The 17,128-nt window shown below is 46.3% G+C and overlaps 1 pseudogene; it reads left to right on the top strand.

Moving 5' to 3' along the window:
* Positions 1-1,621: 1,621 nt before the first annotated feature.
* LOC142579956 (transportin-2 pseudogene) lies at positions 1,622-4,300 on the top strand (annotated as a pseudogene).
* Positions 4,301-17,128: the final 12,828 nt, after the last annotated feature.

Genomic DNA, 17,128 nt, shown 5'->3' with positions numbered 1-17,128 from the left:
TTTTGGCGAATCGTGGAGGGCTGATTGCAGAATTGAAATAGAAAAGTTTATAATAGCTTTACGTGATAGCGCCCTAGATTGCGGTGACAAATGTTGCGGCAATGTTCTGTTCCGTCTAATATAAAGAAAGCTACCAAAATTTTTAGTGAGTACGCAGTCCATGGAGAAGTAAACTGTGAGAAACACGAAGACTGGGTGTCTTGGTGTTTAGAATTTAGAATTTTGTACATGGGAGCTGGTTTGGCGCCCTTAACGATTTTCTCTTCTATAGCAATATCCATTATACGGGCAGTCAAGGCGAATTTTGCTCGTCGTAGCCGCCGTCGCTGTGATGTTCCCCATAAAGTCAAAGAGCGATTACCATGAGCGGTCCACACGCCGTACGCTGCAGGTGCGAGGAAAAGCGCGCGAGAAGGGACCGAGATGAATGATGACATGATGCGCATCGTCCTCCTGCACGCCCAGTGTTATAGTTCAACACTCAGTTTGAGTTCAGTTTGGTTGATCAAGTGCGTACTATAGGGATGAAGGTGAGCGCGTCGTAACATGATCAAGCACCCACCGGGAGTTGGTAAGCAGGCGTCTCCTCTCCTATTCTGGCCGCGGCTGCGCACGGCTGTCTGCGCGCCGCATCGTGGAGTTGATCTGCGGCGAGTGCAAAGATAGAGAGATCTGAGATGGCTGGCAGCGTCATGCGTCCGGTCATCCTGAGCACCTATAGTATTGGATGTGGCGAAATCTAATTTTTGGAAACGCGCGGTCACGCGAGCGGCAGCACGAAGCTTTCGCTCCCCACTAGCGGAGCTCTTCAGTGCGCCAGCGTTGCGACGGCGAGTGATCGCAGTTAGCCAGTGAGATCTGTTCATGTTTGACTGTGAGCACGTGGCACCACGCTTGTTAATTTAATTGGTACGCCATAGTATACTGCCCTTTGTACTACGTATAAAAATTAGAACCCTACTCTATGTCTGTCTCTATGCTATCTCTATGAGCGCTTCGCCTTCTGGACACAACTGCGGTTTTTTGTAGAGAAGATGATGGCATAGAACATTTTGAATTGCTTTTAGATGATCCTTTATCTTACAAAAAAAAAAAGACCATTAGAAATACCATGCACTTCGTCTTCTGGGAATATATATGACTGTTGTTAATTATTTGTTCTCGGTTGTTCATGTTCTTGGGCATAGCGACGTGAAGGTTTTGGCTGTCATCTAGACATTTCTTGTAAGTGCGATTCAATCTCTTGTTTTTGACCTTACTGTTTCCTTTTATTTCTGCCAAATTTAGTTCCATTTGTTCTATATAATTGTGTTTTTCATTTATTTCTTCGTTTTACAGATTCAATCTGCTTTAATTTTAACCTATAGACATATTCTCAAGGTTTGTTTCAGTTATTTTGCAATGTTTATTCCTTATTTTATTTTGAGAGCCTCAGTTTCAACAAATATTACAGAGTGGGTAAGTGCCATTTACCTACAAAATTTTACATCTATGTAGTGGCAAACCGGCATCGTACTACGCTGGACCAATCATCGCGCGGTATGGGGAAGTGCTATTAGGAGAAGAAAAAGAAGGCGCCCGACTCGAGCTTTCGCTGTTCCATTCTGTCCGCAAAACCAACATGGACCTAACGAGCTGCCGTTACTTGCGATTCCCGTTTGTGAAGAAGAGCAGTGAGTTGTCTTCACCGTGGGAGCCGCAAGAGGAACGGCTTCAGCAAATCTTGCAGCTGCTGAGGAATTCGCTGTCTGCTGATGAAGCGACGATGCTAACGGCCCGGCAGGAGATCAAGAAGGTGAGCGAAATCCCCGACTTCAGGAACTATCTGGTATTCATCCTGACAACGTTGAAGTTAGAGAATGAGCGGTTGCCAAAACAAAGCGGATTAATGTTGGATAAAGATGTGATTGCAGACCCTGGCATCGTTCGCCGGCATGTGAGCGACTCCACCAAGACCAGCTTGGAAAGTGTGGGTGACCCCTTGACGGTGATCGTAGCTGCCTTGGGCTTCTTCATCACGACTGACACAACGGTTGAGCTCGCAAGGTGGCCTGAATTGCTTCCGCGGCTCGGCGAGCTCCTAGACTCGAAGGACGACAGAGTCTGCGAGGGTTCTTTCGGTGCGCTGCACAAGATTTGTCGGGACTATGGGGATGAGCTGGTTAGTGGGGCACTGAAAGATCAGCTCACTGTTCTTGTGCCCAAGTTTCTGCACTATTTTCGGCACAACAACCCTCGGATCCGGTTTTGCGCCATCACTGTCATCGGCCTATTATTCATCAATCGCACAGAAGCAGTGATGGTCCACTCTGACTCCGTTGTTACGAGTTTACTGCAGTCAATGTATGATGAAGACGCCGAAGTACAGAAAACCATGTGTCGTTCTCTAATAGTAGTGCTGGAATATCACATCGACTGTCTCATCCCTCATATGCGCAGCATCGTTGAGTACGTCATGGTCAAGATGCAAGACGTGGACGGAAGCATTGCTCTGGCAGCGTGCATGACGCTAGCCTTCCTAACGGAGAAGACAGTCTGCAAAGAAGCACTGGCGCCGTATTTCTCAAGTCTTGTCCCCATTTTAGTCCAAAAAATGAAGTACTCAGACTCTGACATCAGTACACTCAAGGAAGACGTACGAAGTATCCGGCCTAGGCTCTGGGTGATGAAAAAAGCAACAGACGGCAAAATTGGTGGATGTTCTGTGACAAACGAAAAACATGGCGATGAAAACATCTTCTACAAGTGGAATATAAGGAATTGCTCAGCGGATGCATTGTACAAGATAGCCATCTTGTTCAACGAGCAAGTTTTTCACCTGCTAGTGCCTTCCCTTAAGGAGATGTTGCAGAAGGACTGGAGGATTAAGGAATCGGCCATTTTTGTCCTTGGGGTCATCGCTCAAGGCTGCATGGAAGGCATGACCCAGTATCTAGAGGATCTGATCACCTACTTTCTTTTCTGTCTTAGAGATGGCAAGGCCCCTGTGCGGTCGGCCGCCTGCTGGACCCTGAGCCGTTACTCCCAGTGGCTGTTGAGCCAGCCACAGCACCGCTACTTCGAGCCAGTGGTGAACCAGGTACTGGAGCGGGTCCTGGACGACAGCGAAATGGTCCAAGAAGTTGCGTGCAACGCCCTTAACACCCTAGCAAAGAAAGCCAACACAAAGATTGTGCCATACCTCAACTCCATTTTGGACACGATCTACTGTAGCTTGAACAAGTACAGACGTCGACATTTTTATATGCTGTACAATGCAATAAGAACGCTGGCAGACTGTGTAGGACCAGAACTCAACAGGCGTGAATTCATTTCATTTTTCATGAAACCACTGACCGAGGAGTGGGATGAGATGGCAGACTCTGATATCAATCAATTTTATCTGCTACGGTGTCTGTGTAGTGTGGCTACCGCAGTTAAATCTGAATTCTTGCCTTACTACGTGCCCGTGGTAAACAGGTGTCTCCGCCTCGTGCAACTGGGGAGGAAAGGCTTCTTCGTCAAAGCAATCCACCTGAGGTACTCGTATAGCCCGGAAAAACCCTTTGTTGTTGCGGCACTGGAAACGCTCAGCGGACTGGCGGAAGGTTTGGGAAACGACATTCAGCCTCTTGTCACGGATACCAACATCCTTGAGCTCATGTTCCAGTGTGGGAAGGACTCGGTGCCTGAAGTGCGTCAGGCCACATTTTCCCTTCTTGGAATGCTCACCAAAAGCTGCACGTACCATACGATGACCACTTCGCGCTTGTTCTTTCCTATACTCGGTGAGAACTTGAACCCAGAGATCATACCAGTGTGCAATAATGCGACCTGGGCAATCAGCCAGATAGCCATCAGGTTCAGAAGCAGTGTCAAACCGCACATGCATGATGTGGTTTCTAAACTGGTGACTAATATGAAACTTTCGAACACATCTAAATCCTTGCTGGAAAACACTGCTATTGCTATCGGATGTCTTGGTTACGCTTGCCCAGAGGAAATCGCACCGAAGTTACGTCAGTTCATAGGTCCGTGCTGCTCAGCCCTGGGAAAAAGTAGGAACTGTGAAGCGAAGGACTTCGCGTTCTATGGGATCTGCAGAATGATGAGTGTGAACCCGGATGGAGCCCTTCGTGATTTCATTTTGTTCCTTGAGGCCATCCTCTGCTGGGCCATTCCCGAGGAAGAATTGAAGCAAACAGTCCATGACTTACTCCACCGCTACAAGAAGATGTTTGGGAACAAGGAATGGCAGCACATCTCCGAACAGCTTCCACCTTTACTCAGGAGGCGAATGTTGCACAATTATGGCATCTGAGAAAGGTTCTGCGCTAATACGAACACGGCATTCCAACAGACATTAATGTGGCTTGCGTATTTTCTACTCAAGCGAGTTAGAGACCAATGTTGCCTCAGGAACCTGCAAGCCATTATGTGTCAACATCTGCCTCCGCGCTTCTGGAATCGAAAAAGAATCAACATGAGTGCGTCCACGCTGCTAGTGTGTGTGTGACTGAATAAAAGCATTTTTTTTCTTTCTGCTCTGTTTCCTTGTCGGAAAAGAAACGGGGCATTGCCCTGTTTGCGGGTTTAGGAAAGGCAAGATAATTTAGAGGGGCCAGCGAGGGGACGGTTATTTTTGTTAGACACAGCACAGGTTACCCGCTCAAGTAGCGAAGACATACGATGCTGCACCACTACGGTTATCCAAAATGGTTATTCTGAAGTAACCACGTCAATAAAACATTCACGCACACACAGTTGAAGTTATGGCTACCTTTACAACAGAGTGAATAAGCATTTAATCACAGAACGAATAGTTTACGTTAATCGTGTAACATTAGAAGGAAACTTGGGGACAACTACGATTCCCATTTGAAATACATGTAAAACGCGAAAATGCTCTCATTAGAGAAGCAATGAAACCATTTGAATTACCTTTGTATAATTCAGATTTTCCTCATAAATGCACAAACTATATGTAGCGGAACTCTGATATAGTACTCGAAAGTTTGAACAAAAATTTCAGAATTAAGCAAATTAAAAAAATAAACGTTCGGCAGCCTGTTACATTTCTCCTGTAACACGTGCACGCGAAAGCCTGCTACGCACGTGGTAGTGCATTAAGTTATACGATCGGAGGGGTCAGACTTCTTGCACAAAATAACGAGCCGCAGTGTGAAGTAAACGTATGCCGCTGTAGGTTTATCTCCTCATCAACGCATGCGAGCACGCTATACACCACCTAAATATTCTGTCATTCTTTCTTTAGTTCTACCTTTTTTTCAGTCTTTCTTTCTTTCTTGTGTTGTTTCAGCCGTTCATTCTTCCGTTTCTTCATTCATATTCAGCCATTGCATCTTTGCTTGCTTATGGGGGTATGAGCTATTTAAGGCTTTCACCTTAAAACAAAAAAATATGAAAGCACAAAGTTTACAAATCGAAAATTACAAATTGAAAATAGATAACGCCCTTCGGTAATCAGCATTAGTTAAAGCATCACAAGCGGAAACTGTGATACTATATAAGTTTACAGCCTTATGTGAAGTTGTTGCAATGGTCACAAGAGTCCCCACCGATCACCGGCTCTTTTGTGCTTTCTCAGAACTGGTTTGCGAGAGCGGCTTTAACTCAAGTACTGTCCGTACACGTATCCACACCGCCTTCTCTCTCCCTTCTCTCTCTTCGCCTTCTCCCTTCTCCCAGCGTAGGGTGACCAACCAGACCCTTGACTGGTTACCATCCCTGCCTTCCTATATTCATCTCTCTCTCTCTCTCTCTCTCACAAGAGTGACCCATGTTACCTGTGCAAAAACTTAAAAATATGCGAGTACCACGCAGCTAGACAGAAGCAAAGTAGTGTTTGCCGTCGCTTGGAGCAAGTCAGACTATTATATTATTCGCCTAATTGCGTAATAGGTTATTATTAACTTCTCAAATACTATAGTCAGAACAATATTGTCAATAAGAAAATTGTAGGCCATGACGGAAAATTTGCGATCCATCTTTCCGCTGCTCCATAAACCATTTTATCGGTGAGGAGGTACGTAGCCTCGAACAAGCGCGCTGCGCCGTTCCCCTCCTCCCTCTGATATGTGCGCATCGCTGTTTCTCCCAGTGGTGGCTTGGAACGACAGCAGTGTCATTGTGAGATGTCATGGCTCAAGGTCAACGGACTACTACTGTGCTGTATTCGGTTGCAAAAATAACTTGAGAAAGCGAATGTGACGTGCATCTTCAGCCGTAGCGTCTCCGTGGATTCCGTCGCTGCGGTTTCAGACAAGCGTCGGCTTTGGACTGACAGCATAAACAGAAAACCCCTGACGCCATCAGCTTCGTCGCGTGTATGTTGAGAAGATTTTGTTTCTGATGAGCGTACGGCGAAGTCTGCACCAATGATCAAACTGGGATACGAAAGAAAGGTGCGTATTGGAGTCAGTCAACTCGAGCGAATGAACCAAGTGGTAGTAGTAGTAAACGACTTTATTGGGGTCCTAAGGAGCTAGGACCCATTATCCATTATCCCTCAAAAGAAAAGTTTATAACAGCTGTGTCTTACCAGTACTCACGTACGGGGCAGAAACCTGGAGGCTTACGAAAAGGGTTCTACTTAAATTGAGGACGACGCAACGAGCTATAGAAAGAAGAATGATAGGTGTAACGTTAAGGGATAAGAAAAGAGCAGATTGGGTGAGGGAATAAACACGAGTTAATGATATCTTAGTTGAAATCAAGAAAAAGAAATGGGCATGGGCAGGACACGTAAGGAAGAGGGAAGATAACCGATGGTCATTAAGAGTTACGGAATTGATTCCAAGGGAAGGGAAGCGTAGCATGGGGCGGCAGAAAGTTACGTGGGCGGACGAGATTAAGAAGTTTGTAGGGACAACATGGCCACAATTAGTACATGACCGGGGTAGTTGGAGAAGTATGGGAGAGGCCTTTGCCCTGCAGTGGGCATAACCAGGCTGATGATGATGATGATGATGATGATGATGATGAAGGAGCTAGGCAGGGGGCCGGCTAGGTAGGTTCCTACCCAGCCATTGGCTAGTCCCATGTCGAAACAGAGAGGCCATGCCTCTCCGCTCGTTCACGGGCCCTCTGGACAGCCAGGAGCTGGACGTCTTGTTTCGGGTCTGTGATGGCCTTCGTCCAGTCTTCTTCTCGGTCAAAATCCTGTAACACAGGGCAGTGCCAGTGCATGTGACCTAATGAGCAAAATTCAGTGCCACAGTCTGGGCAGAGTGGATCAATGTCTGGGTGGAGCATGTTCAGAAAGCCCCTAGAGGGGTAGGACCCCGTCTGGAGGTGACTCCCCTAGCATCTCGCCTAGCCTGTCTGTACAGCAGGAGTTCCGACTTTTCAGGCGAGAGTGCCAGTCCGTACCTTCCAAGAAAGACTCTGTAACATCCAGAGCCTCCTGTAGGGCTAGCTTGCTCGGCTGTTGCCTGCGATCCTCCAGGACACCAGATTGTAATATCGTCAGCATATAATGCATGACCTAGGTAAAGAATTGCTGCAAAGCTTTCCGACAACTTGCGCATTGCTATATCAAACAGAAGGGTGAGATAACTGCCCCTTCGGTAATGCCCCTTCTTCCGAGTGTGAAAGACTCCGAGACATGGCCTCAGCTTTATAGCCGCCGTCCTACTCTCGAGGAAGGATGCAAAGAAGGAGAAGAATTTAACTCCTAAGTTCAAGGCCGATATCTCCTTAAGGATATAGTCATGTGTAATTGTATCGAAGGCCTTGGATAGATCGAGTGCGAGGACCGTTTTTACACCTTTTCTTTGAGAGTCGATAGTCTGTGTTTTGAGCAGGAGCATGGCATCCTGCGTTGAAAGCAAGGGCCTGAAACCAACCATATTATACGGGAATAGTTCGTTCTGCTCGATATGTTTCGATATCGTGTTATGCACTGCATTTTCTGCTACTTTGCTAATGCAAGAAGTAAGGGACAGCAGATAGCACGGAGGTTCTAGGTACAGCAGATAGCACGAAGGTTCTCCAAGCTGGGTGATTTACCTGGCTTGGGGATTAGAACCACTGTGGTCGTCTTCCAGCTCTCCGGTACAACGTTCTCCTCCCATACCTCATTTATCTCCTTCACTAAGGCTTGAACGGCTTTATCGCCGAAATTTCTTAAGAGTCGGTTTGTAACTCCATCGGCGCCTGGCGCAGACCTTCCGTTTAGGTTGTACAGCACTTCCCTGATCTCAGCTTTCGAGAAAGGGGTGTCCAGCCCTGGGCTTTGACCAAGTGGAAGGTATTTGTTGCCTAGTTTCTGAAATATGGGATGCTTCTGAGGTGCCTTCCATTTTTTCCTTAATTATTATTCGGTCTATAACTAGTCTCTGATTACATTTAGATTGTCCATCATCTAAGAGATGTTTGAAGAGGGTCCATTTGCCTCCTTTGCACATTTTTCCATCCGCTCCCGAGCAGGCATCACTCCATTGCTCTTTATTAAGTTCGGAGCACTGCTTGTCAATGTGTTTATTAAGCTCCGCGATCTTTTCCCGTAGCCTGCGATTGAGTCTTTCTGTTTTCCATCTCTCGAGGAGAGAGCGTTTGGCTTCCAGGAAGTGCGCTAACCTTGCGTCCATCCATGGGGCGTTAATATCTGTAACTGTTTCCTTGGTGGCCTTCTCGACATCCTTCTGGATCTGTCCAAGCAGTTTACTGAAGGTGTCGTATACAGCATCATGTTCACCTCTTCTTTTCCTAAAAAGGTCCCAGTCTGTGTTTTTATAGGTTTTTTGGGGGAGCTGCTATTATTTCCATCCTGAGATCTGTTATTTAGTGGTCGCTCCCCAAGTTCTTCTGTAAGTTGGACCACTTGGCCACCGCATTTCTAGTGATGCTGAGATCAGGTGTCGTGTCTCTGGCTACTGAGTTTCCCAGCTTCGTGAGGAAACGTGGGTCCGAGACCAGCGTTCGGTTTAGGTTCGGTTAGTCTTAAACGAGGTGCCTTTCCTGAAGAATGGGGCGATACCTCTGCCATTTCCTCCTTTTTGGCTAACCGAACGGTAGCCCGATAAATTTAGCTTCTCACTAAGGGTTTCTCGCAAGAGCAGGACGTGTGGCATTGACGCTTGTCCTTTGATGAGCTGCAATAGAGCAGCCTTGCGCATTAAGAAGCTGGCGCAATACCATTGCCAGATAATTATATTTCCGGTTTGTACCGCCATTTTGATTTCTATTGAACGAGCATAGCCTGCAGGGAACTCATGTTATCGGGATCCTGCTGTACTTTCTTGGCTTTTGCAATGGTGCTAGTGGTGATGCTCTTGATTTTGCTAGACTCTATGATTTTCATTTTACCCTCGAGGATGCCAACTCTACGTGTTAGGTGGGAGATGTTATAGTCCATTGTTACATTGGCGTGTAACACCCTGGGCCAAAAGGATGTTCTACCATCATGCCTTATCGAAACGAAGGATGGATTCCTAATTTGCCATGGTTGTCTCGAGTGGACGACTGGTTTGGCAGGGCCCCGCAGTGCTTACAGGCCCGTTCGTGAACGAAGAATGGATTCCTAATTTGCTATGGTTGACTTGCGTGGATGCCGGTCTGGCGGACGCCCCGCAGTGTTCACAGGCGCCTTTGGGTCTTTGCGGGAAAACCCTTTCCGCGAACCAGACATGACCCCGGGCTGCCGCCAGCAGAGGCACGCTAGTGAAGACGTCAGCTGGGACAATGGATCAGCCGCCTATCCACAACCAGACACCCTTTCCACGAACTGTCAAGCTCTACAGGAGAACTTCTGCGAACCAACGCCGCCTAGAAGAAAGAATAAGCGCCTACGATCCCGGACCTGCTGGTTGCCACCTGCGGTGGCGGGCTCGTGAAAGGTCGCCGGGTGAGTGGATGCCGCTGCCAAGCACCGTGTAACTCAGTGCACATCACGTGACGTTGACGTGAGCCAGATCCCGCCTACGACTTTAGTGGGCCTACTTAAAGGGCCCCGCAATGTACTTTTTCACTGCATTCTTTTCTTTTTATCTTTGACCAAACATTGAATAAACCGTGCAAGTTTCGCACTAGAAATTGTCTCGTCCTTACCTGGTCGCCATGGTCTACCAGACGCCTGCCGCCCGCTGACAACGCCACGCTAACCAATAGTAACGTCGGTCTAGCTTCGAAAAACAGGCGTCGTATCAACTGGTGGTCAGCACGGGGGCACGCTACCCTGGAGAACGCAACTGGTTGGCAGCGATTGGGATACGCTACCCTGGAGACCCCAACTTTGGACGACATCCACGAGATCCACGAGATCTACGGAAGGCATGTGCCTGTATTCATGACTGCATATGGTGAGCGCACATCTTTTCTTCACTAAGATATCACTTAGCTTCGCGTATTTTTTCGGGAAGTACAGAGCAGTGATTTTTCTTTAAGCATTGACGGATGTTTTGAGTACGTCGAGGTTGTTATAGAGTGAAGAGTTAGCAGCACTAAGGGCAGCCATGAAGTTGAAGGCACTGAAGAAGCCGGGATTGTTTAGCTTGCCCAGAGAGTTGGGCCTCAAATTGCCGAATCAAAGAGAAAGCCGCAGATCATTGAGGCGATCGAAGCGATCGGGGCAGACGACGATGAAATGAAGGAATGTCTAGAGAGCATTGCGGAGAAGGAGGAAGAGCGTAAGCGCATAGAATAAAAACAAGAGCGTAAGCGCTTAGAAGAAAAGGAAGAGCGTAAGTGCTTTGAAGAAAAGGAAGAGCGTAAGCGCCTAGACGAAAAAGAAGAGCGCAAGCGGACCAGCAGCTGAAGCCAAAGAAGAGCGCGACCGTGTTGCACGCGACGCACTCGAAATGAAGCGCCTAGAGATTGAGCTCCTGAAAGCTCAAAATACTGAAAGACCTAGCACCGAGGCACGTGAAAGCGGGCACAGAATGACAGACTTGATGGCACCCTACGCAGTAGGAGGGGACATAGGTCTTTTTCTGGTGCAATTTGAGCGCGTGTGTGGATCTGGGGAAGGGAAGGCGATCATCTAGGTCTGAAATTTAGCATTCAAAAAATCTGGTATTTTTGTATTCAATGAAAACAGAGAACATACAGTGTTAATTCAGCGCCAGGAAATACCTTGGGTAAAAGAATATGAATACCTTGGTATATGGATAAACGAAGGTGATAGACATATGGAAACAGAGGAAAAACAATAACAGCAATGGGGAAGAGAAATGCGGCCATAATTAAACACGGAGCGCTATGGTGATACAATAGCTACGAGGTGCTCCGGGGCATGTGGAAAGGTGTAATGCGGTTATTTGCTTGAAATGTGGGGTAGACTCAGGAATCGATGGCAACCAAAGGTCATTGGGACGCCTCGCATCGGGCGCTCACGGGAAGACCACAAATGAAGCTGTGGAGGAGGATATGGGCTGGAGTAGTTTTGAAGTGAGAGAAGCTCGCAGTAAAATTGGTTACGAAGTGTAAGTGAGGAATATGGAAGAAAGTAAATGGGCTGGGATAGTTTTAAGCTATTTGTGCAAGTAAAACATTGATTCACAGTTGAGGAAAAGAACTAGGAAACTTAGCAAGTATGCAACCTGTACGGTGAGCAACATGGGAATAAAGAACGTCGAGAGGAAAGTCAGAGAGGCTGAGATAATCTCATGGGTGGCGGGAATGGAAAAGAAACCTGGTATGAGTGACTACTTAAGAACAAAGAACGAGATCAGGAAAGACAATTTATGATAACCCAAAGGGAAGGTCGTTACTTTTCGAAGCGAGATCAGGAGGCCTTAGAACAAGCACTTATAAATCGAGATATAACAAGGAAGAAGAATCATGTGCTTAATGCGGTAAAGCTAGCGGAACAATGGAGCATGTTTTATTACAGTGTGAATATATCTGCAAAGCTGTTAATTTAGGCATCTCTGGCCTTTGAAGCATCTGTGTTCAGCGAGAGCAGGGGGAAGGTAATCATGTCCGAAATAGAGATTAGTAAGCGGTGATTGGAAGACTGGTGGAAGAAAAGCAGGGAAATGAGAAACAACGGAGGCGTGCAAAAGCAAAGTTCCCAATAGGGGTTCAGAAAGTTTGGTTATGAGATTTCATCGTGGTTTTTTTTCCTTTCCGTTTTTTTCGTTTTTAACGTAGGTAGGACATTAGGAAATATAATAACAAGAGCTTGGTGGCGCAACCCACCACCCCGTTCCAAAGAGGACGCTCATAGCGTCCGTCCGTCCGTCCGCCCGTCCGTCCGTCCGTCCGTCCGTCCGTCCGTCCGTCCGTCCGTCCGTCCGTCCGTCCGTCCGCCCGCCCGTCCGTCCGTCCGTCCGTCCGTCCGTCCGTCCGTCCGTCCGTCCGTCCGTCCGTCTGTCCGTCCGCCCGTCCATCCATCCATCCATCCATCCATCCAACCGGGGCACTTCATACGACAGTCTGGGAATATAAGGAATGGAAGACGTTATGCAGAAGGAGATAGGAGAGACAAGGAAAATAAAAGAAACCTGTTGGATTTGAACCAGATTTCGTGAAGCTGCTTAGGGAGATATATAGAGACAAGTAAAGATTGCATGGGAGGGCCGAAGTTCTAATGAAGTGGTGGAAAATTTACCAAGTACTGAAGCAAACATGCTCTCTGTCTCCACTGATGTTCACACTTTATGCTAAGGGAATAGAAATACAAATGGAAAATATTCATTTAGGATTTATCACAAACGCGTAATGGACAAATGGTGCAACAGAAGGTCCCCGCATTGGTGTATGGGGACGAACCTGCATTGTCCTTGGCTGTTGCATTGTCCGTACGAACAACCCAAGAGATCTACAGGCGTTGGCATGTATGTCTGCCAACGTAAGTTAACCAAAGATGGGTAGGCTGGTTGGCTTTGGGAAGCCACGGTAAAACTACAAATAAAGCAGTTCAAAGGGACACGTGTTGGGCCTTGCTTGAAGTCAGAGAAGCGCGGAACAAAATTAGGTTGGAAGAAAGACTCAGGAACACGGATCAAAAGAAATGGGCGGCTAAAGTGCTTAAGTATCTGTATCTAAAGAGTGTGGACACAGAATGGAGGAACAGGTCAAGAAAGTTGGCAACCAAGTACACGGTGATTGAAAGAGTAGAGAGACAACTAGGATAAATCGGACAGAAAGTGCGAGAAAGCGAGAGAGCGAATTTGATGCAAATGACAGAAACGAAAATGACCATGGAGAGTTACAAAGATGAGAAAGGAAAATTTGCACAATAACACGAATGGAAGTGCTTTGCTATATATTTGAGGCTCGAGCTGGTTGTTTAAGGACAAAAACATGCCTCAGCAAGTATTCGAAATTAGATAAGGAATGTGTATGCTACCATTCAGCTCATCCTAATGTAATGCGAAGGGATTCACCCAGCGAGACCAGTAGGCAACGTACACTTTCAAGAAGCTTTTGGAGTTCAAGTGGGCGGAACCATCAACCGGTCAGCAGTCGAGGTATGCAAGAGATATTTAGAGTATTGGTGGAAAAAAAGTAAGGAAGATAATGATACGACCGGATGACGTACCGGCATCTGCAGCGCTACAAGGTAGATATAGAACTTTTCAGGAAGATAGGAAAGAGACTAAGGAAATGTGTACAAATGCTAGGACGGAATATATACATATATATATATAGAGCATACCTTATTAAATCAAGCAGGCTAGGTGACAATTTGTCACTGCCCACTTTCAAAGGGAATGTCAATAAATCATCATCATCATAATCATCATGATGATTATAGGTTGCGCCCTCAATAACCGAGTCTATACGTGCCACATAAAAGTTTTTTCCAAGCCTGAAAGAAACTAGCAAAGTACTCCTTGTGTTTTGCAGGCTTTCTTGTTACTCAAGGCTACCATACCTACAACTACGATCATCGCTTTCTTCTTCGCTTTTCCGTGCTCGCTTTAAGTCTACGCTACACTAAAACTGTATTTAGAGTGTGCGTGCGCGTGTGTTAAAACAAAAGCTTCAAAGGCGCTGGGTTTGCAACCTACTGTAATCTCTCAATTTTTATCTGTTTAGACAGCAGGCCCCTGGAAATTACGGATTACACATAATTCTAATCAATAAGAAGGGGGACGCCAAGGACTTGAAAAATTATAGACCGATCAGCTTACTGTCCGTTGCCTACAAAGTATTTATATGGTAATTGCAAATAGAATCAGGGACACCTTAGACTTCCGTCAACCAAAGGACCAGGCAGGATTCCGTAAAGGCTACTTAACAATAGACCATATTCACACTATCAATCAGGTGGTAGAAAAATGTGCGGAATATAACCAACCTTTATATATAGCTTTCATTGATAACGAGAAAGCGTTTGATTCAGTCGAAACATCAGAAGTCATGGAGACATTGCGGAATCAGGGTGTAGACGAGCCGTATGTAAACATACTGGAAGATATCTATAGCGGCTCTACAGCCACCGTAGTCCTCCATAAAGAAAGCAACAAAATCCCAATAAAGAAAGGCGTCAGGCAGGGAGATACGATCTCTCCAATGCTATTCACAGCGTGTTTACAGGAGGTATTCAGAGACCTGGATTGGGAAGAATTGGGGATAAGAGTTAATGGAGAATACCTTAGTAACTTGCGATTCGCTGATGATATTGCCTTGCTTAGTAACTCTGCGGACCAGCTGCAATGCATGCTCGCTGACCTGGAGAGGCAAAGCCGAACGGTGGGTCTAACAATTAATTTGCAGAAAACTAAAGTAATGTTTAACAGTCTCGGAAGAGAACGGCAGTTTACGATAGGTAGTGAGGCACTGGAAGTGGTAAGGGAATACATCTACTTAGGGCAGGTAGTGACTGCGGATCCGGATCATGAGACTGAAATAATCAGAAGAATTAGAATGGGCTGGGGCGCGTTTGGCAGGCATTCTCAGATCATGAACAGCAGGTTGCCATTATCCCTTAAGAGAAAAGTTGATAACAGCTGTGTCTTACCAGTACTCACGTACGGGGCAGAAACTTGGAGGCTTACGAAAAGGGTTCTACTTAAATTGAGGACGACGCAACGGGCTATGGAAAGAAGAATGATAGGTGTAACGTTAAGGGATAAAAAAAGAGCAGATTGGGTGAGGGGACAAACGCGAGTTAATGATATCTTAGTTGAAATCAAGAAAAAGAAATGGGGCATGGGCAGGACAGGTAATGAGGAGGGAAGATAACCGATGGTCATTAAGAGTTACGGAATGGATTCCAAGGGAAGGGAAGCGTAGCAGAGGGCGGCAGAAAGTTAGGTGGGCGGATGAGATTAAGAAGTTTGCAGGGACAACATGGCCACAATTAGTACATGACCGGGGTAGTTGGAGAAGTATGGGAGAGGCATTTGCCCTGCAGTGGGCGTAACCAGGCCGATGATGATGATGACACAAACAAACACATCCATACACACACACAAATATATATATATATATATATATATATATATATATATATATATATATATATATATATATATATATATATATATATATATATCGAAGTCGATGCCTACGCGTTTCTCAGTTTGTCTGGTCTTCACAAATTCGGTACACATTGATCTAAAGTGATAGTGGCTACCGATGTGCTTTCGTACGTGCTCATTTAACTTCTAATAACCGGTTACACCTGCCGAGTCTATTTTCTCTTCTTGCCCCGGACAATTTGTCTGAAGTCCAGTTTCTCTGGGTTTCAGGTCATAATGGAATCTTTTTAAATGAATCAGCTCACTAGCTCGTATCGTCGTCACTAAATGGTTTAGCTCTTATAACAGGAGATAGATTTAAACGCCTTTTTTAATTGTAATGAATCATCCCTACTTTCTGTAGATGATTTTTGTCGTCCAAATTTCCGGTGAAACATGAGTAATTGCCTTTCACAACAATGCGAGGTGACCTTATGAAGCTTGCGCTGTAGAGTACTCCGCCTAATTTTTTACCTTCATAGATCCGCTTTATGCATAACTAACATCTGTTCTTTTTGCATTGAGCCAGAAACTATGGACGATTTCTTTCTTGCCGCCGCTTCTCCTCCCTCCGCAGAATGTTCCCAATTATTCCAGCTAGTAAGCTTGGGTTAGCGCTTACTATACCAATCACTTTGTCCTTTGGTGCCTGTCAATTAGGCACAAGCAATGGGTCGATGATGACTGCTATGCTCGAGTTCATCAAAGTGCCAGGAAGGTTTCCTTGTTAGGGTACTGACTGTGAGGCACTTTATTTTCATTTTATCCTAGATTTATGTATTTGCCCTCTCGAAATTTCTGCTAGCATTTAGTTACCTATTGCTTTGTTTTCAATGTTTGCCCTTACCCCCTTTAGGTATTTTGTTAGATGCACTTTTAAATAAATCCAGTGTGGGTAATGCCTCGTGGGTGTACGATCCATGTTTTGAAACAACAACAACAACAAACTAATTAAAGTGTACTGCCCTGCTTTCCCAGTTCCTGCTGTTATAGCTAGGGCATCGTGACACTGGTGGAGGAGCGGGGTAAATGTTTGGCACGCCTGTGAACAGCCCCACATACAGCCTAGGACGATTTCCGTGCGTCAAAAAATCCATTCATCCCGCCAGCCATCGCCTACCAGGCTTAAGCCCAGAATTCCACCAGCAGGCTTTCCGCCAGCAGGCGTTCTCCGCCTGCTTCGGTCCCCTGGCGCTCGAGTGCCGCCAGGAGACCGTATATCAAGATGTCGTCTCGCGCTTCCGGGGACGAGAAGCCCGTTGTGTAATGTGCGATGGGTGCGGTCTACGACATACTGTTTCCGTGAAGTAAAGTTTATATCAGCCAAACCGGCCGATGTATCAAACATCGCTTAGAACATGCCCTTTATCGAAAGGCTTTCGATAAATAAAACGGAACAGAACGAAATATTGGCCGCTAAACTCCGAGTTTATGGAATAAATCCGAATTGTCAAAAATTTTATCGGCCTGTGCTTATCGGATTTTTTTCGGTGTTATGCGAAAACACGGAGGTCATCGGCGAGACGAGGAAGCGCCTAGTTCGCGCGGCGCGCCCTGTCGTTCGTGGCGTCGCGGGAGAGGGCTCGCCGCTTGTACGTAAAAAGGCGAGCGCGTTCGCTTGTCTCCATTGCGTGTTGTAAAATGGATCGAGGAACATCCACCTCGGCGGCACCTGCGAAGCCGCGTGGTCAACCGCGAAAGTACGCCTCGGAAGA

This window comes from Dermacentor variabilis, chromosome 1 (assembly GCF_050947875.1).
Source record: "Dermacentor variabilis isolate Ectoservices chromosome 1, ASM5094787v1, whole genome shotgun sequence".
Taxonomy (NCBI): domain Eukaryota; kingdom Metazoa; phylum Arthropoda; class Arachnida; order Ixodida; family Ixodidae; genus Dermacentor; species Dermacentor variabilis.
Note: the sequence above shows the minus strand (reverse complement) of the source record. Positions and strands in the feature narration are given on the sequence as shown.